General features: G+C 35.8%; 1 protein-coding gene across 4 annotated transcripts in view; it reads left to right on the top strand.

Annotated features, from left to right (window-relative positions):
- Positions 1 to 21,066, top strand: part of DNAJC6 (DnaJ heat shock protein family (Hsp40) member C6) — a 131,779-nt gene that overhangs the window by 14,713 nt on the left and 96,000 nt on the right. The window contains exon 1 of one of the 4 annotated variants that reach the window (XM_011000956.3): positions 17,240 to 17,518. The exons of the other annotated variants lie outside the window; for them this stretch is intronic. The gene's annotated coding sequence lies outside the window, so the exon portion shown is untranslated. Of the gene's footprint in view, positions 1 to 17,239; positions 17,519 to 21,066 lie in introns of those variants that run through there. 4 annotated transcript variants of the gene reach the window in all.

The raw sequence follows: 21,066 nt of genomic DNA, 5'->3' as shown, positions 1-21,066 counted from the left end.
AAATGCAGTTTTACATGCAAAGTCTATTTTTGTCTGTATATGTTGCAAATGTCAGTAGTCTTCCTCAAAATTTCAAAGGGGTCTAAGGCCCCAAACAGATTATGAATTATTGTGTTTCCCCCTGTCCCTTTCCAAGCTTACTTCCTAGGGTTCAGAGAGTCCTTTCAGGGCTAGGAAATGGGTGTGTGTGGACAGGACCAGCTGAGAGTGAGATGTGAGGTAGGGTGTGTGTGCGCATGTTGAGGAGAAGGAGTGACCATGGTAACCAGACCCTGAGAACTATTTGTAGGTTCCAAAGTGCCAGTTGGTGACCTGAATATGAAACATAAATATCTAAAAATTAAAGTCTTTGTGCTGAAAAGTACCACAGAAAAAACTATTAGAATGTTATGCATTGTTTGGAAGTCAGTGCTCCTTGAAAAGACTGAAGACAAGAACCAGGTATAATTTTAAGAGGTTGACAGGGACAGATAAATCATCAGGATGTTGGGAGGCAGAAACTGAATTTTTATAAGCTACCATCACATGACTAGTGGTTCATAAATGGCTTGTGTTTAATAAATGCCTTTCTTTCTTTTTCCTCTTTTTAGCACATCTTGTCTTAAGACAGTCCAGTGAGGCCTTTAAACACAAAAGGCATTGTGTAACATTTACCCAGCATATCTCAAAATGCTTTCCAACCCTGGAAAAAAAAATTCTGCATGAGGCAACTCAGAAGAAAATAGTTGAATGAGTTAATAAGTAGGTATTAGCAAACATGACAGCTAATTGTAATAATAGCAACCATAGTTTCTATTTAATGAACAGCTAGTATGTGAAAAGCTCTCTGCAAGGTGCTGTACATAATTGTCCCAACACTGCAAGGTAGGGGGTATTTACATGTAAAGAAGTGGATTAAACATTTTGCACAGGGACACATGGCTAGTAAGTGACAGAGTCAGGATTTAAACCCAGGTAATTTTACTTCCAAAGCCATTCACATGGTAGGCAAGGGCTTGAGTATAAGTAGCATGGGAAAATTGCAGAGTTTTAAATAAAATATTCAGCATCATTTATTACTGGAATTAATTTACTTATTCTACAGAGGGAAATGTGAATGATAGAAAATGATGGCTTTTGCTTATTTTTCTAGATTGTGTTTATTTGGAAAAATAGGCATTTTAACTCTTTAAGGTCAGCACACATTTTCCTTTTATTTAGTTAAGTTCTCTGAGTATTTTATACAGTAAGGTCTTAGGAGCAGAAATAAAAAAGAATAGGAATGGAGAATCTGAAAATCTGAGTGGAAACTTTTTTTTTTCCTACAAGAGTTCAGGACAGATAATTCTCTTTTCAAATTTTCAGTTATTTTTCTATGTTTTATCTCAGAATGACAGACATGACATTTTGTGAGCTGCTGAAGTAATGCATAACATTTTAACACGGTAAAGCTAGGATTAGAGTATTGTGAGCCCAGTGATTCCTGAAAGAATTTGCTTTTTCACTGAAAGTTATTACAAAATCTGGTTGGGAGTTTGAATATAGTCCCCCACTTTTACGCCCTAAATATTTAAAAGACTATGGTGTACATCCGCCAATTTGTAACTCAAAATGAAATAAGTGCAAGGAAATACAAAAATACTGATTTTTTTTTTAATGACTACTTTTAGAAAAAGTGATGCCCTTAGAGAAAACTCAAATTCTTTCAAGATTTTTGTCATTGCTGCTTGGGACTGGGCAGGTTGGGGAAATGATGTTTTGGTTGGGGTGATGTGTAAATGGCTGAGTGAGTTCTCAGCTTTCAGGGCCAACACGTGACAGAGTTAGGTTTAGAGCCTGGGCTATGCCAGTGGTTCTCAAATGGGCATGATACTGCTTCCTGTGGAACATACAGGAAATATGCAAATGGCTGTAGAAGCATTCGCTGGGCAGAAACCAGAAATGCTAGATGTCCTGCAATATTCTGGACTGTTCCATTCAATGACGAATTATTCCGTGTCCTGTGCAACTTCAGATGTTTTGCTGAAGAGGTAAGTGAAAGCCCTCTATACCTTTTTGAGCCAAGAACATAAGCTAGTTTCACACTGAAATTTCCAGGATTAAAAGTTTTGTGTAAATCAAGGAAAGATTATACTCCATTTTGTTCAGAAAAGTCACTTACCCAAAGCACCAATTGGTTTGAGAGACATCAATGCAACACACCTGTCTCTTTTGGTCTGCATGCGGGGTACTGATACTTGTATCGAACAACTTTGTGGTGTCATCTAACATAGTCTTGCCTGAGCATTTGCATCTTGAAATCCATATTTTTTTTAATTTATTATTAACTTTTCTTTCCCTTTTCTTTTACATTATTGTTGGTATGTGTACATATTTTTAATTGTGTGTTAGGTAGGTTATTTTTTCTTTAGACTTCATCTTGAAATACCAAACAAGGAAATAAAAAATATTTTAATATTTGCATAGGTTTGTGTTACTCAGAGTGTACACAATGACTTTATTTTGACCTCCTTATTAGTTTAAGAGAATTTCAGCCAACATGAAAGCTTTTGGAGGTTATATATTCAAATCTGTATTTCTGGTTCCTTTAAAAAATTAGAACAATCGACAACAATGAGATTGAGCTGAGCATAAACTGCACTCTTTAATTACAGAAATACTAGGATATAGGTGTTATAAATCTTATAAAAAGTGACATCCCTGGTAGTTTTTTTTTTTATGCTACTCTAACTGGCATTTTTAAATTTCACTTTCTAATGGTTTGTTGTTAGGACGTAGAAATAAAGTTGATTTGTGTTTGTTGATCTTATTTCAGTGACCTTGCTAAATTAACTTATTTAAATAGTTTTTAGATATTTGGAAGGCAGTTGGTTTTCTACAGATAAAGACTGTTGTATGTCTTCCTTTCCAATCCTTATACATTTTGTCTCTTGCGTCGTGGCACCAGCTAGGTACTCTCTCACAGTGTTGGATAGAAGTGGTGATGGTGAGTATCCTTACCTTGTTCCTCATCTCAGAGGAAAAGCTATCAGCCTTCCACCATTAAGTACCATATTTGATGTAGGATTTACCTAGACACTTGTTACTAGATTAAGAAAGCTGACTTCTATCCCTAGTGTGCCAAGTCTTTTTCATGAATTGGTGCTGAGTTTTATCAAAATATTTTCCTGTTTTGTGATGATCATACAACTGTTCTATTTTATTCTGTTAATATGGTGAATTGCACGGATTACTTTTCTTTTTGAATGTTCTTTTTTTAATTGAGATACAGTTGATTTACAATATTACCTAAGTTTCAGGTGTACAACATAGTGATTCAGAATTTTTATAGACTATAGCCCATTGAATGTTGCTACAAGATATTGGCTACATTGCCTATGCTGTGCAATATACACTTGTACCTTAATTATTTTATATATTGTAGTTTGTACCTCTTAATCCTCTACGCCTATCTTGCTCCTTCCCCCTTTTCGCTCCCCACTGGTAACCACTAGTTGGTATCCGTGAGTCTATTTCTATTTTGTTATATTCATTCAGTTGTATTTTTTATATTGATTTTTTGGGTGTTAAACTAACTTTGAATTTCTGAATAAACTTAGTTGTGGTATGTTATCCTTTGTATTTATTTGCTGGATTTGACTTGCTAATATTTTGTTGAGGAACATTTTTGTTCTCAAGAGAGATTAACCTGTAATTTTCTATTGTGGTGGTGCTCTTGCCAGGTATGGACATCAAGGTTTTGCTGACCTTATAAAACAAACTAGGAAGTAATTCCTTATTCTGTTCTACTGAAGAATTTTGTAATATTGGAATTATTCTTTAAATGTCTGGAAGAATTCACTGGTCAAACCATTTGGGCCTGGACATTTTATTGCGGGAAAGTTTTAAAATATGGATTCATTTATTTTAATAGGCATAGATTTATTCAGACTTTCTATTTCTTTTTGTGTTTCAGTAAGTTGTGTTTTTCTAAGAATTCATCCATTTCATCTGCACTTTCAGATTTATTGGCATAAGGTTATCTTTATATCCTCTTAAGATCTTTTTATGTCTGTAGGTTGTATGGTCTTGTCCCTATTTTTATTCCTGATATTGACATTTGCCTTTTATTTTTTATACTGGTTATTCTCATTTTTTGGATGCATATTGCCAAGGTTTTGTGAATTTTGTTAATCTTTACAAAGAGCTAGCTTTTTTGATTTGGTTGTTTTTAGTATAATACATTTTTTTTTCTCATGAGTTCTTACTTTCATCATTATTATTATTTACTTTTACAAATTTTGAAATTGTGGTTCTAATTCTGAAATTTTTCCTACTTTCTTGAGATGGAAGCTTATATCTTTGATTTTCAATTTTCTTTAAAAAATTTTCATTTAAGGCTGTCAATTTTCCTCTAAGCATGCTTTTGTTGTCTCCTTCAAGTTTTGTTCTGCCATATTTTTGTTGTCATTTAGTTTATATTATTATAATTTCCATTTTGATTTTTTTTTTGACACAGGGTCATGTAGAAATATACTTCTTATTTTCTAAGTGGTTGGGGTGTTTCTAGTTATCTTTTTGCCCTTTGTTTCTATATATGTCAATTACATTAGTTTTTAAAATCTTGTAATACAGGTCTTTTATATACCCACTTATTATTTTTTTCTCATCTATTGGTTCCTGAGAAAGGGTTAAACTCTCCCATTCTGATTTTGGATTTGCCTGTGTCTCTTTTTGTATTTGCTAATTTTTACTTTAACTCTGAGGTTCTGTTTTTTAGGTGCATACCATACAAATTTAGAATTGCTATATCTTTACTGTGAACACTCTCTCTCTAGTAATGCTTCCTGCCTGAAGGTCTATCTTTCTAATATTAGTGGAACCATACCAGCTTTCCTTGGGTTGATATGTATATGGTATGTCTTTTCTATATTCATACTTCAGTTTTTCTATGCCCTTATGTTTAATGTGAATCTTTCATAAGCAGCATATAAATGAGCTTTTAAAAATCCAGTCTAACAGTTTTGATCTTTCAGTATTTAAAACATTTAATATAATTATTGATGTATTAAGATCTGTAGCTACCTTGTTTCCTATTTATGTCCCACCTGTTTTATGTACCACTTTTTTCTTTTCTTTTTTACTTTTTTTGGACGAATCAAGCATTATTTTTAACTTCCCTTTTCCCTCTCTACTAGCATGTTACACATTTGTTCCTGTTTACTTTTCATGTTGTGTATGTGATTACTCCAGTGCTAGTTTTACTTGTCACATCCCAGACAATGTTAGGCTCCGAGAGCACTTTACCTCTGTTTACCTTGTGCCCTCCCCTTACCAGTCCTCCCTCCGCCACCTTTTGCCTCTGTGCCATTATTATAATTCATTTTAACTATATCTAACCCCTCATAAGACACTAACATTATTGATTTTTACAATCAATTTTCACTTTGATTTCCTCACGTATTTACCCTATCCATTGCTTTTCATTACTTCCTGAATTTTTGCAGTGGGAAGACCCCTCTGGGATCTTTTCTTAATGAATTAAAAAAAAAAAAAAGACTTCCTTTATATTTCTTGCAGTGCATATTTGCTATAAAAGAATATTCTCAGGTTCTTGGTCTGGAAATGACTTTGATTTTGCTTTTAAAGATAATTTCATTTGATGAATAGAATTCTGTAGAATTCTGGAGAGGTGGTCTCCCACTGCCCCCACCCCTAGCACTTTAAAGATGGCATTCCATTGTCTCTGACTTTTTTCCTTTCTTGGAAAAGTTGGCTGTCAGTCTTACTGTTGCTGTTTGATGTTGCATCTTTTTTCTTTGGCTACTTTTTTTTATTGAAGTACAGTTGATTTATAATGTTGTGTTAGTTTCTAGTGTACAGCACAGTGATTCAATACACATACTCTATATATGTTTTTTTTCTTTTTCAGACTCTTTTCCATTATAGGTTATTGTAAGATATTGAATATAGTTCCCTGTGCTCTACAGTAGGACCTTGTTTATCTATTCTGCATATAATAGTTTCTAACCCCCTCCTTTCCCCTTTGGTAACCATCTTTGACTGCTTTTAAGACTTTTCCTTAAAAAAAAAAAAAGATTTTTCCTTAGATACTTGATTTTCAGCAGTTTTTCTAGGTGTGATTTTTTTCCTTGTGTTTATCCTGCTAGGGGTTTTTAGCCCTTTTTGAATCTGTGAGACCTGATGTTTTTTGTAATTCTCATAATTCTCTGCCATTATCTTTTCAAATATTATTTTTGCTCCATTCTTTCCTCTTTTTGAGTCTTTTACATTAAAACTTTTTACTCTCTTCCAACATCCCTTACTTTGTTATCTGTATTCTTACTCCTTATTTCTCTTTTTCAGTTTGATTAATTTTTGTTATTTTAGGGCCCACTAGCTCTTTTTGCTGTGTCTAATTTATTATTACACAATCTATTAATTTCTTAACTTCATTTTATATTTTTCAGTTTTAGAATTTTAACTAAATTATTAAAATGCTTTCACCTTTGTCATCTATTTCCTCAAGTATATTAATCATAGTCATTTTAAAGATGACGTTTAATAACTCCAGCATGGGTCACTTGTATATTTACCTTTTCTGTTTTTCTTCTTGGCTTCTTTCCTCATATTTCTGACAGTTTTTTATTAAATGTCCAACATTGTGTATGAAGGTGCTCTGGATGATGTCATCTCTCTTATGAGAGTATTTATTCATTGCTCACAGTAAGGAGATCACTTCAATCCAATCAGGCATTCAGTCCAATTAAGGCTGTTTTGCAGATAATATTTACAATTTGGTCCACTTTTGGGTTTTCCCATTCCTAGAGTACCAGATTGAGCGCCTGAGATATTTCCCTCAGTGGAATCTAAACTCCAATTTTTGTCTTCCTATACTGTGAGTCTGCTGAAAACTCTGCTCTGCAAAAAATGTTCATTCTGCTTTTCATCTCTTTTCTCCTTGGCTTTTGAGCCCCTTGCCCCATGCACCTCAATTAGTGATTCTTCAAGGAGAAAGCTCACTTCAGGCTCACTTCTCTGAGTCCCTCCAGGATGTACCTTTTCAGTCCTGAACTCCATTGTTTATCTTTACAGACCCATTAGAGTGGCTGAACTTCTGCAGGCTTCTCTGCCTCTTAGCAGCTGCTCTCTGCCTGGCTTCTCCGCTTCCTGCCCCATACCGAGAATCAACAAATGCCCTAGAGGGAAAAATGAGCTTTCGGAAAGTTGAGCTTGCCACACTGAGCCTTCTGTCTCTCCAAGATCTGGCTCCTCAAATCCCACATGATCAGTAGCTCTCTTATTACTCAATAGGTGTTTTTGGATTTTATCTGGTTTGTTTAAAGCTAATCACCCTCAGCAGAAATGTTGGTCTGCTACATCCCACTCTATTATAGATGGAAACTGAACCAGATAATTTTTTTAGTGTGGACTATTTTTTTAAAAAAGCAAAAACCTGCTATATTGATGACATTTTAAACATCTTATGTAAATAATAAAGGGTATGTGCAGGTGGTTTCTAGTTACTGTTTCTTGCTTATTAAAAGCTTGTATCTTCTATCCCCCCTTTTCTCTGAAACGCTTACACATTTATATTGCTTTGCTCCAGACAATATGTATCCTGAATGACTTTTTCATTTTCATGAGTCTGGTCCCCCATCTAAATGTTTAATACTTTTGTGATTTTATGGTTTGGAATTGTCAACTCTCACTTCCCAAGTTCAAATATGATTGGCATTCAAGCCCTTCTGTCTCTAGTTCTGTCTTACTTTTCTAACTAGTTGGTTCAGGAAATAGGAAAGAGGGAAAATCCAGCATGCACTAACACTGGAGCTGGATGACATTCTCAGAACCCCAAATGCATCTTGCATGAGTCAGCACTTAGCTCCCTGCTCTTTTTCTGCCCTCTTCAACCTCTTCCCTGGTCATTTAAAAACAGATACTTTTATCTCACTGCAAACTTGGAGATGGTTATTTTATCACCTAAGAATCATTTGACTATGTATGCTTAAAAAAAAGGGTAATTTGTTCCTGTGAAATCTAACAGGAGCCCAGCACAAGGTATATTTTTTCTCCTTTCTAAGCCATTTTTAGTTTGGTGCTCTATAGTTTAAATTTAGAGTACCTTTTTCAAACTGGGGGTGGTGGTGCAGAGATTGAACCCAGCTGTGACTTCTGCTGCTGTGAAATGGGAAAATCTGGAATCAGTATTAAAAAAAAGAGGGCTCTCAAGAAGGTGGGTGGCAGGGGAGGGGACTTGCCTTAATTGGGATGGGGGGTAGTGATAAGAAGAAAGAAACAGTGGGAGGTATCTTCGTTATTCCTCCTGCAGAATTCTGCAAGACTTGGCCTCCGAGGATGTGGTGAGGATGCTCTGTGTATGCACACACACGTACATGGGCATGTACACCTTGGAACTGGTAGTGAGTCATTAAGTCATGCTGAAAACATTTTACTTTCTCAAAGGCTAGTTTCTGAGTTGCCGACATGCTGCTCCTTCTGCCTGGAGTATATTTACCTTCCTTTTTGCCTGGTTCTCAGTTCTATGCCACTTTCAAGTAGTAGCTTCCTCTAGAAGATTTCTTCTCTGACTCCAGGTTTTCTCCCCATGCCCTGCCTTATAAGCACCCTGTGTTTTCCCTTTTATGTCACTTCCCATACTTTTAATTACTAGATTAAATCCTGGCACATCGTAGGCCTTGAACATATACTAGAGTATGGAGGAAGGAGGGAAAAAGGAAAGAAGAAGGAGGGAGGGCAAGAGGAAAGAGAAAAGTAAAGAAAGCCATGTCTGGATCCCTCCTCTTAGGCTAACAAGATGGACAGGTGTAGTCTCTGAGCCTCAATTTCCTCATTTTCAAAAGTGAAATAGTAATACAGGAGTACTTCATTTTATTGCACTTTGCAGATACTATGTTTTTACAAATTGAAGGTTTGTGGCAATCCTGTGTTGAGCAAGCCTAATCGGCGTTATTTTTCCAGCACCATTTGCTCGGTTTGTGTTTCTATGTCACATTTTGGTAATTCTTGCAATATTTCAAACCTTTTCTTTCTTAGTATATTTGTTCTGGTGATCTGTGATCAGTGATCTTTGATGTTACTATTGCAAAAAGATTGCAACTAGCTGAAAGCCGAAGGCTCAGGTGATGGTTAGCACTTTTTAGCAATAAAGTATCTTTTAATTAAGGTATGTACATTGCTTTCTTAAGACATAATGCTGTTGTACACTTAGTAGACTACAGTGTAATGTAAATATAACCTTTATATGCAACTCGTATGGCTTGCTTTATTATGATACTCAAGTTTATTGTGATGGCCCTGGAGCCAAACTTGTGACATCTCCGAGGAATGCCTATACCCAACTCAAAGGATATTGTGAAATTAGAAATAATACATAAAAAGCACCTAGCGTTGTACCTGACACATAGTAAGTACTCAACATAGTATATTTTAAATGAATATGTGTTCCCAAAAAGAAGTTATGAAAAGCACAGAGGAAACCTATAAAACCATCAATCCATGCTTTTGAGATAATTTTTGTTAAAACAGTTTCATCCCCATAGAAAGTGTATCCCCTTTCTATGTAATTTTATTTCTGTATATGTGCTTTACCTTTTTGAGATCATATTTTCTTCTTGTGTGTGTGACTGCCTACTTTCCACATTTTAGTGTGTGCAAAATATTGTTATAGTCATAATACTTCATAATAGTAACCAGGCCTTCAGCTATTAAAAGAAGATCTGGAAACTGGTACTTCAACCATTCAAACTCTGCAGGGCAATGTTTATGATTTAGGAGGGTAATTCAAATTCCAGGGTAAACAAATAATATAGTGGCTAGGGTACAGACTGACTTTGTTAAAGAAACAAAATTCAGATAAGTGAATTTGAAGCTTTTTTTTTTTTTTTGGCTTTATTCAATGTATTGGGTAGCATTCCATCTAAAAATCAGAAAGGAGCTCTGAGTTGCTGTACCAAATGGAAGACTTTAATAGGCAGAAGAAGGTGGAAAAAGGAAGTTTCCAAAGAGTGGATTATTTCAGGGAAGGTCACCTTCCTTTGGGGGAAAGGCAGGAGTCTGTCAGGCAGATTACCTCACTAGTGCCAACCAGGTAGTTCCAGATTGACTGGTTAAAGTTTTGACATGGAGCGTAGCACAAGTGACTGTATTTGGGGCCTGCTATTTCTTTTTAAATAATCCTCTCTTTTTGATCAGACTCTTAGCCTGAGAGATGTGATAACAATTTAAGGCATTAGCACCATTCTTAACTACTGCTCTGTAGTTCTCACAGCTTTTGTTAATCCTTGGTGTGATATTCACAGGTCATGACATTTTTTTTGCTGAATGTCTGTGGTATTCACGGGTCACCACTTAAGATTTACATTTTTAAGGTCAGTCATTTGTTCCTTTTTTGGTGTTCCAGTCTTACGGAGATTATTTGCGTGGTGGTTAGCAGCTGCAAACATGCCTTTAAAACTTTTGAGGGGAATGCTATGACTTTTACAAGCAGAATAATTCCCAATGTCTGGATGCACTTTGGAGCCATGGTCAACATGACCCAAACCAGTCAAAATCAAATAATTCAAAGAAAGATCCCATTAAAGGAGTTACCTTTTTAAGCCAGGTGGCTTGCTCAGTGATTTTAAGTAATTTGAGTTTCAGCCTTCCTAGAAGTGTTAATCCAGGTGCAGCAGGTGGTGTTGACCACAGCACAGACACCTCTTTGCTCGGCTAAAAGAGAATCAAGGGCTATCCTATTACCAAGAACAACTTTGGCCAGAGAGTCTAAGGGTTTTTGTTGGGCAGCTATCGCTGTAGGAGGGGATTCCGCATTGTTTTCAAGAATTGAGGAGGTATTCCTGATTACAGCCTCCTTTGTATTTATTGTCATGGAAGTAGGGCCCTGCAAAAGGAAGCTAATCCTGAATCTTGAAAGCCTCCCAATAGGTCCTTTCTAACTTGACAATCCAAATTCAGGGGAGTTGACCCATGAGATGTCCCAGCTTGTTTGTGAACAGTTAGGGGGCACAGTTAGGGAACCTAAGTGGCATTTCCCATTATGCACCAGCTATATAGGCCTTCAAGGCCTGTGGAGAATGATAACCACTGCACAGATGCATCCTGTCAGGGCATAAACCACTTCTGCTATGGTGGCACTGTTAATGGATGGATTGGAGTTTTTGATGAATTCAGCAGTCTGAAAGGTTGCCCATCTTCACATTGGCCTGGGAGATATGGATGGTGGTGTTATATTTGAAGGCCAGTGCCAGAGAAAGGAAAAAAAGAGAAGAAAGAATTCCATGTTAGGTTAAAATATCAAGTCTTGATCCAGCATCTTGGGTGGAAGCAGTCTACATCAAGGTCAACTACTTCTCTTCCTCATCAGTTCGATTCAGAGGTCTCCAGCATTTGCACAGGTGGAGCCTTCCTTAGCGGTGAGATATGTATCCAAGGTTCAAGTTCCTGAAATTTGGCTGCCATACAGGTATTGAGGAGGAGCTGGGGTGGTCCCTTCCAAGGAGACTCAAGGGCAGTCTTTCTTCTTAAGGATTCCAAATCAGAGGGAAGGGAGAAAATTGGAAATGTTAGCTTGTAAAGTTGCAGCCAGATAGTTAAGGAAACTAGAAGAATCCAGGATCAGTTTGTAGGTATATAACAAAACCTCAAAGACAATTAACAGGATTAGAATCTAGTCCACAAAGGTGCAAATATGTTTTCTCTCTATGGTTAGCCCGTTTTTACTAAAGTTTATCACAGTAAAGTGAATTTATTTGTATCAAACTTGGCCTGATTATATAAGTGCTGCAAGAATAGTAATTGGCCATATAGGTTGTTTTAAATCTGCTTTGCTGGAACCTTTCATAAGGAATCACAGATTGAACTTTCAAAAAGCCTCTTGAAGCCAGGGAGCCAAGCCAAGCCAAGGACCTGGTAAGGCTGCTGGGAACCCTGTAAGCAGAGTATCAGGCCAATTTTTCCAAGGGGCTTTATTGACTTCATTGAAGTCAATCTTAGTTCCTTAAAGCTGTCTGGTCATATCTGAGCCTCTGCACATCTCTCTTAAGTATAATGTTTCAGTCGAAGTCTTGATAATATAACCAATGTTTCCTGTTACAAAGAGAACAGATTCTTTTTGAACTTATGCAAATAACTAACTATATTGCCATGAAAAGAATAGTTAAGGGTTTCTGAATTCTGGAGTGATCAGGTAGAGAGAAATAGGAAATATTCCATTTTTGTGTACAAAGATATACTTTACTAAATCATAGTTAAGTCACAGATAGCTTAAGAGAAAAGATTTCCTTAAATTTTTCCTTAACAAAAAATGCGTCTCTATTCCTCATACTTTCTTTTACCAAAAACACACATTCTACTTTCCTTGTATATTGAGGTGTTTTTATTATTATTTTTAGTAGCTTTAATTACATATACTAGACTTTTTAACCCTTAAAACCTTAGTGAAAATAAACAAGTAAACAGTTATGAATTATTTTGTTATACCAGCATTATTTAGATTGGCAAATTTATGAATGCATTTCATAATCTCTAAGAAACATGCTTCCTCATATACAGCCTTTTAACATGGAACAGACATGTTTACAAATAAACTCAAATTTATTTCTAGTTTCTCTGCAATAGGATGCCAAAAGATAGATCTATGTTCAGTAGTTAATGCTTTACTATTTTATCTTGTTTGGAAATGATAGATAGTCAATGAATTTCCATCCATTAACTTAGCAAAACTCTTAAGTTTCATGTTACCTAAAAGAGTTAAACTATTGAAAAAGTTCACCTAAAAACCTATATCCTGATTATATCTATTTAACTCACTTGCTCTCTTTAATTGTTTTAGGCTACCCACAAAAACTTCATGAGACATTGGACAAAGTCAGCCATCATTGCAAGCTATTTTTTCTTGCTGACAAATTTTCCAGAGATGACATGAATCTATTTGACCAATAAACCCAAGTAAAATGAAGTTGTCCATCTACATTATTTTTAGTGCTGATAATTCTGAAGACATAACCTAATTAATCCAACGAACTTAAACTAGTTCTTATTTACCAAAGACTATCCTAGATCATATGAATTTAAAAAACATTTGGGTTAGTTTCTATATTTCTGGGAGTTTTGGAATACCCAGTCCCTACAAGTGCTTGAGCTTCAACCAAACTAAATAGAGCTCTTTTGCACATTAATTTTGGCAATACCATTCAGAGGTAGAAACATGTCACACATCTATAACACACACACATATATAGACAACATATATATATATAGACACACATAATTACGTTGACAGATGCAAATAGTGACCTTATAGCTTTTGTTTTAAATTTTATTTTATTTTTTATTTTTTAACATTTTTTATTGAGTTATAGTCATTTTACAATGTTGTGTCAAATTCCAGTGTAGAGCACAATTTTTCAGTTATACACGAGCATGCATATATTCATTGTCACATTTTTTTTCTTGCTGTGAGCTACCATAAGATCTTGTATATATTTCCCTGTGTTATACAGTATAATCTTGTTCATCTATTCTACATTTTGAAATCCCAGTCTGTCCCTTCCCATCCCCCATGTTTTGAGATTTTAGACATGAAATGGGTATGATAATGCAAAACTCACTAGTTTATTAAAGAGCAGTTGGATCCAAATTCTGTTTTGGCAGTTGGAATTAGTTAAGTTCACTTGCTCAGAGTTACAGCTTTTTACTAATATTTGTGGAGTGGAATTAAAGATTTTTCATTTGCCCAAGTTCCAAATTACCTTTCACCCTTTTGTTTTTATTCTGATAGGAATTACCTCCCTAAAGTTGGTATTTTAAACAGATGACCTAGATAAAGAATCTGAGAGTTTCCTGCTATGGTCAGGTAGTTGATATCTCAAAGGCATAGGGAAAGAATGCAAGTTGGACAACCTAGAAGAAAGGGACAAATTCCTAGAAACATGTAATCTACCAAGACTGAGTTATGAGGAAATAGAAAATCTAAATCAACTAATTACTAGTGAGGAGTTTGAATCAGTAATCAAAAACTTCCCCCAAAGCAAAAGTCCAGGACTAGACAGCTTCACTAGTGAATTCTTTCAAACAGTGAAAGAATACTTATCCTTCTCAAATTCTTACAGAAAATTGAAGAGGAAGGAATGCTTTCTAAACACATTTTTTGAGGCCAACATCATCCTGATACCAAAACCAGATAAGAGCACAACAGAAAAAGAAAATTACAGGCTAGTATTCTCAATGAACATAGATGCAGAAGTCTTCAACAAAATATTGCAAACCAAATCCAGTCATACACTGAAAGTAGCATACACCACAGTCAAATGGGGTTTATCTCAGGGATGCAAGGATGGTTCAACACTCACAAATCAATCAGTGTGATACGCCATATTAACAAGATGGAGGATAAAAATTAGATGACTGTCTCTATAGGTGTAGAAAAAGCACTTGATAAAATTCAACACCCATTAATGATAAAAATTCTCAGCAATATGGCTATAGAGGGAATGTACCTCAACATAATAAAGGCCATATAAGAGAAACCGAAAGCTAACATCATATTCAGCAATGAAAAGCTGAAAGCATATCCTCTTAGATCAGGAGCAAGACAAGCACGCCCACTCTTGCCTCTTTTATTCAATATAATATTGGAAGACCTAGCCACAAATGTTAGGCACGAAAAAGAAATAAAAGTCATCCCAATCAGAAAAGAAGAAGTAGAACTGTCACTATTTGCAGATGACCTGATCCTATACATAGAAACCCCTAAAGACTCCACCAAAAAACTGTTAGAACTTGTCAATGAATTTAGTAAAGTTGCAAGATACAAATTTAATATGTGGCATTTCTATATGCCAATAATAAACTATCAGAAAGAGAAATTAAGAAAACAATTTCATTTATAATTGCATTGCAAAGAATAAAATACTTGGATATAAATCTAACCAAGGAGGTGAAGGACTTGTACACTGAAAATTATAGTACACTGATGAAAGAAAGTGAAGAGAACACAAATGGAAAGATATTTCATCTTCATGAATTGGAATAATTAATGTTGTTAAAAATGTCCACACTACCCAAAGCAATCTATAGATTCAAAGCGCTTCTTATCACAATTCTGGTGGCATATTTCACAGAACTAGGAAAATAATTCTAAAATAAAATTTGTATGAAATCATAAAAGATCCAAAGTAATCCAAGCAATCTTGAGAAAGAACAGCAAAGCTGGAGGTTTCATGCTCCTTGATTTCAAACTATACTACAAGGCTATAGTGATCAAAACAGTATGGCACTGGTACGAAAACAGAATCACAGATCAGTGGGACAGAATTGGGAGCCTGGGTATAAACCCCCATGTATATGTGTATATGGGATGGATGGTAACTAGACTTGGAGGTGATCACTATGTAATGTGTGTAGATATCAAATTATAATGTTGTACACCTGAAACTTATATAATAAAAAGACAGCTGAACTCTAATGAGAAATTTATGACTAAAGACAGCACAGGGAAAAGCCAAATTGGCAGTATATGAAAGTAAATCAGGACGTTACATAAATAGGCAACTTAGAGTCTTCTCAGGATACAAACTGGTAAACTGACATCAAAACTCTTCATATTGATTTGTATGTTTATGCCCTGAAAATACTGAATTTTTAAGCAAACTTTTAAGTATATGGAAAAGTACACAAAACATCTAAGTACACAAGTTTGTGAGTTTTTATAAAGTTAACACACTTGTGAAACTAGTATCCAAATCAAGTAATAGATTATTACTAGCAATCTAGAAGTCCTCTTCCAGTCACTACTAACCCTACCACCACTGAGTAACTACCAGTCTGATCTGTTACTGTGGATTAGTTTTGCTTGTTTTTGAATTTTATGTAAATGGAAATATTCAGTATGTGATCTTTTGTTCCAATTTCTTTTGCCCAGTGCTGTATTTGTGAGATACATCCATGTAATGTGGTAGTTGTAGTTCATTTATTCTCATTGCTATACAGTATTCCATCCAGTGAATATGCCACTTCACTTCTTTCATTTTAATTTTGACAGACTTTGGGTAATTTTTAGTTTTGGCATATTACAAAAAGTACTGTTGTGAACATTCTCTTGTGTGTCTTTTGGTGCACATCTGTACATATTTCTGTTGGTTGTAGTCTAAGAGTAAAATGACTGGAGTGCAGCATATGTGTACGATCGCGTTAGATGATACTGCCAGTTTTACAAAGTGAATATAGCAAGTTTTCCTCCCATCAGCAGTGAATGAGATTTCTAGTCACTCTACATCTTTAGCAACATTTGACACTGCTAGTCTTTTAAATTTTAGTGATTCTGGTTTGCGTGTAGTGGCGGATCACTGTGGTTTTAATTTGAAGTTCCATAATGAATCCAAGGTTAAACATCTTTCCAGAAGTTTATTGGCCATTTGCATATCGTTTTTTGTGTGAAAGTCCTGATGATGATTTTTGCCAAATTTTCTCTTGGGTTTTCTGTCTTTTTCTTATTGATTTGAATATTTCGTATTGGTTTATACTTTCTGGATATGAATCCTTTGCATACTTGTATTGCAGAAATCTTCTAGCACAGGTGGCTTGGCTTTTTACTCTTTTCATGATATCCTTTGATGACTAGAAATTCTTTAACGTAGTAGGTCTTTGTTTACTTTTGCTGTATAGTGACTACTTTTGGGGTTCTGTTTAAGAAATCTTTGCTTGCCCTAACGTCATAAAGATGTTGTCTTGTGCTTTCTTCTAAAAGCTTTAATGTATTGATTAAAAAGTATTTAAATGCATTTGTCCACATGTCAGTTTGATCTATTGAAAGTAGTTAAATATTAAATAGTATAAAATAATGACTTTGCCACAAACTCCCTACCTGTGTGATCTTTGCCAAGGCAAATTAGCGTTCTGAATTTAATTTCCTCAACTATAAATGGGAATAATATCCACCTGGAAGTACTGTTGTGAGCATCACGTCTAAATGTAAACCGTTATTAAAAAGTTAACTATTACAAAAGATGTTATAGGGACAATTCAGTATATTTAAATATAGACTGGTTATTAGGGAATTATTAACTTTGTAGCTGTGCAGAGGAATGTTCTTATTAGGAGATGTATGATGAAGAAATGAGTGGTAGAGTAATATGACTTCTCAATTCATTTGAAATAAGTTCAGCAAAAAGGAAAAAAACCCTCAAATATCTAGATAAAGAAAAACTGGTAATATGTTTTCAATTGTTGAACCTAGGTATTAGATTATGTGGGTATTGTGAAATTTTGTCAACTTTTTGGCATGTTTGAAATTTTCATAATAAAATGTTAGCTATTAATGAAGCTATAGCATTCTATGATTTAACATATTTTCCAAAACCAAACATACATAAGGACATAATTAAGTGGATTTTGAGTAACTTGGCTTGTTCTGTCTAGGAAAGAAGACGCAAATGAATTAAGAATAAAAAGTGAACTACAGCATTGCCCGCTCAAGTGAGATAAAGCTGAGATGTTTCCATACAATTAAGGCATTGCTGGGAATATAAGGAGGGAGAAGGTAAGGAAGGGATCTGAACTGTACCGAGTGCCCACTAAGCTCCTCTGTTAGATGCTGTACATATTTTCACCTTGCATTTAAAAAGCAACTCTATGCAGAAGGTAATATTAGAAAAGTTGGGTATGTTTTGGATAGCTTAGCTAACAACTGCTGGATGGTGGAGTCAGCATTTGAACCCAGATCTGAGTTTTGCCTCTCCTTACCTCCATCTCTTCCTTTCTTCTTTACAAGGAAGGTTGTTTTGTCTTTTAAATGAATGTTATGCTTAATGAGGTAGAAACTCTGGAAAATATATATTTATCAATTAGGTTTGTTGTATAATAAATCACCCCGAAACTTACTAAAGACAGTTAACACAGTTCTTTTGGCCAGTAGGTGGGCCCAGCTGGGCATTTCTGATCTGGGCCAAGCTCTGCTCTTGTCAGTGAGGCTTGCTCACATGTCTGGGATGACTGAGCCAACTCCTCCTTGTGGTCTCCCATCCTTAGGCCATCTAACGTTGGGTTCTCCTAAGGAAAGGGAAGGGAAGGGAAGCCAAGAGAGCAAGGACAGGTTCACAGGGTCTCTTGGGCCTAGCCTTGGAACTGGTACAATGTCATTTCCCTTCTGTCTTAGTCATAAAGTAGGTGGCTTAAACAACAGACAGTTGTTTTGCAAGGGTTTGGAGGCTGGGAATTTCAAGCGCAAGGTGCCTGCGTATTCAATTCCCGGTGAGGGCCCTCTTCCTGGCTTGCAGATGGCCACCATCTTTCTGTGTCTCCACGCGACAGGGAGAGAGAGAGCTCTTGTCTCTCTTCCTCTTTTCACAAGAACATTAGTCCCATCATGGGGACCCCACCCTCATGATCTCATCTACTCCTAATTGTCTCCCAAATCCCCCACCTCCAGATACCATCACATTAGAGTTTAGGGCTACAAATATGAACTGGGGGAGGGGAGCACATTCAGGCCACCCTCTATTGTTCAAAGCAGTTGTAGGGCCAGCCCAGAGTCTAGGAATGTGAAAGTTAACTCTACCTCTTGGTGAGAGAAAATGTGAAGTAATATTACAAAGTGGTGTGGATGGCAAGGAGTGAGGGTGGGGTGAATGACTAGCCATTTTTACAAACAATCATCCAGAACATACAAAAATAAACATCCTTTAAATCATTCCTGATACCACCATTAAGTGATAACCATTGTTAATATGTTGGTGTATTTCCTTCCGTTGTTTTGTCTATGCACATATAAAGGTAGACCTTTTCTTTTTTTTGTTTTTAAAGAATACGATTCACATCTTTTTTCAAATTGAAGTACAGTCAGCTACAATGTGTTAACTTCTGGTGTACAGTGCAATGTCCCAGTCATGTGTATACATACATATATTCATTTTCATATTCTTTTTCGTTAAATGTTACTACAAGATATTGAACATATTTTGAATGATCAGTAATTTGATCATTGATCAGTTTTTTTGCACATATAACACATTTATTTCCAAAGAGTATTTTCCATAGTAAGTTTGTGAAAATAGAAAGTAAACATAAGTATTCTGTGAAACTACATTCAAGGGTTGACAGATTTAGGAAGAAACTTTGTATACTATACAATATATACAGAAAAAAGCAAACATTATAAAAAGTATAAAAATAGACAAAGATACAAATACAATATATTTTGATCAGCATAGTTCCTTGTAGATTCACATTTTGGAATAATATTTGTGTTCTATTCATTTCCCTTAACATTATATTGTAGGCATTTTCTCAGACATTAAATATTCCTTCACAGTGTGGTTTGCCCTCTGATGCAAAAGAAACCAACGTTAATTGCTATGTTCCAGATCACCATGCTAAGCACTTTCACACAGTTGTCTTCACTAAAAAACAAATTTGCAGGATTGACATTCTGTCACCAAACAAAGAATTCAGTTGCTGCTGCAAAGAAAAGACAGTGGATTTTGAATAAAAGATCCAGAGAAAATTATAATAGTTAAGATATATCAGCAGTGCCTATTTTTGTCCTGAAAGCCTTATCTGTCAGTTCTAGCTGCTTTGGAGAGGGCCGTCTCCCTGCTGTGGTGGGAGGGTCGGGCCACTGGCAGTAAATGAGGGCCATTTCTCCCTTTTGCTTAAAGAAACCATCTTGCTAGACCAGCTAACATGTTAAAGCCACACTGCAGGCCGTCACCTACTGTCTCAGTGAACAATTTTATTTGCAAAGATTCTGATATTGATTCTGTGAATAGAGTAAGAATAGCTTGTTAGAGAAGAAGGTGTGATGGAGAGAACACATCCATCTGTGACAGCACGAGCCTCATGGGTCAGTGGATACAGAGAAGGGTGGACTTCGGGGGATTGTTCCCACAGAGCCCCATTGGCAGGCTCTGTGTCCTGAGGAATCAGTTAGAAAATACAGCCCCTTTTACGTAGAGACCACCTGTCCACACCTTTCATTTGATAGGTGAAGCCACATCACATTAGTTTATTTGACTGAACTGGCTGTATTTCAAAACGGGTTTTGTTGAACATCAGTTCTTACTGTATAGGCAACATAATGTGATAAGGAGCATAGAGTTTGGAGGCCAAAGTCCAAGGTTTGCGCCTGGTTTTGCACTGGCTAGCTGTTGGCCGAGATTAAATTGCTGTTGACCCTCGAGCAACACAGGTTTGGACTGGGAAGGTCCACTTGTACATGGATTTTTAAAAATAAACATGTCCCACAGCACTACAAGATTTGTGGTTGGTTGAACCCGCAGATATGCAAGAACTGTGTAGGCCGAGGGCTTACTGTAAAGTTATATGTGGATTTTCCACTGTGTGGAGGGTTGGCCCCCCAACCCCTATGTTGTTCAAGGGTCAACTGTACTTAATTTCTTTTGAGTTTCAGTTACAAAAGCTTCAGTCTTTTTTAGAGCTGTTGTGAAGATTGAGGCAGTTAACACGTGCACTGTCTAATAGTCGCCAGAGTGGTAAGCAGCCTTTGAGCACTTGGAATGTGGTTAGTCCAAACTGACATGTGCTGTAAGTGTAAAATACACACTGGATTTTGAAGACTTAGTATGAAAAAAAATCTTTCATTGATTACTTTTTTTTGGTTGACTATATGTTGAAATGGCAATATTTTGTCCTCATTGAATTAAAGATATTATTAAAATTAATTCACTTATTTCATTTTAGTTTTCTGTTTTAAAGTGTGGCTACTAGAAATTGTAAAATTACATATATGACTAATATTTGTGGCTTGCATTGTATTTTTATTGGACAATGCTAAACTGCTTGAAAGTTCTCGATAGAACAAAGCGTACAAAGAATAAGTGTTAGTTATAGCCAGGAAGTGTAGACGGTTTAATTGAATAGATAAGGATTCCAAGTGAGAACAAGAAGCTTATTATATTTACCGAGTTTCTTAGCAAGCTTTTATTTAGGCATCTTAATTTTTCTTTTTTATTCGTAGCAGGGAAGTAGACGGGGGAGTAAATAATAATTTAAGTGCATTGAGCTAAGATGATGCAGGGATGGTGCTCAGTACTACATTAGGGAGGATTCCTTTGGTTACAAATGACAGAG

This window comes from Camelus dromedarius, chromosome 14 (genome assembly GCF_036321535.1).
Source record: "Camelus dromedarius isolate mCamDro1 chromosome 14, mCamDro1.pat, whole genome shotgun sequence".
Taxonomy (NCBI): domain Eukaryota; kingdom Metazoa; phylum Chordata; class Mammalia; order Artiodactyla; family Camelidae; genus Camelus; species Camelus dromedarius.
The sequence above is the reverse complement of the archived record's forward strand: the minus strand, read 5'-3'. Positions and strand labels throughout refer to the sequence as shown.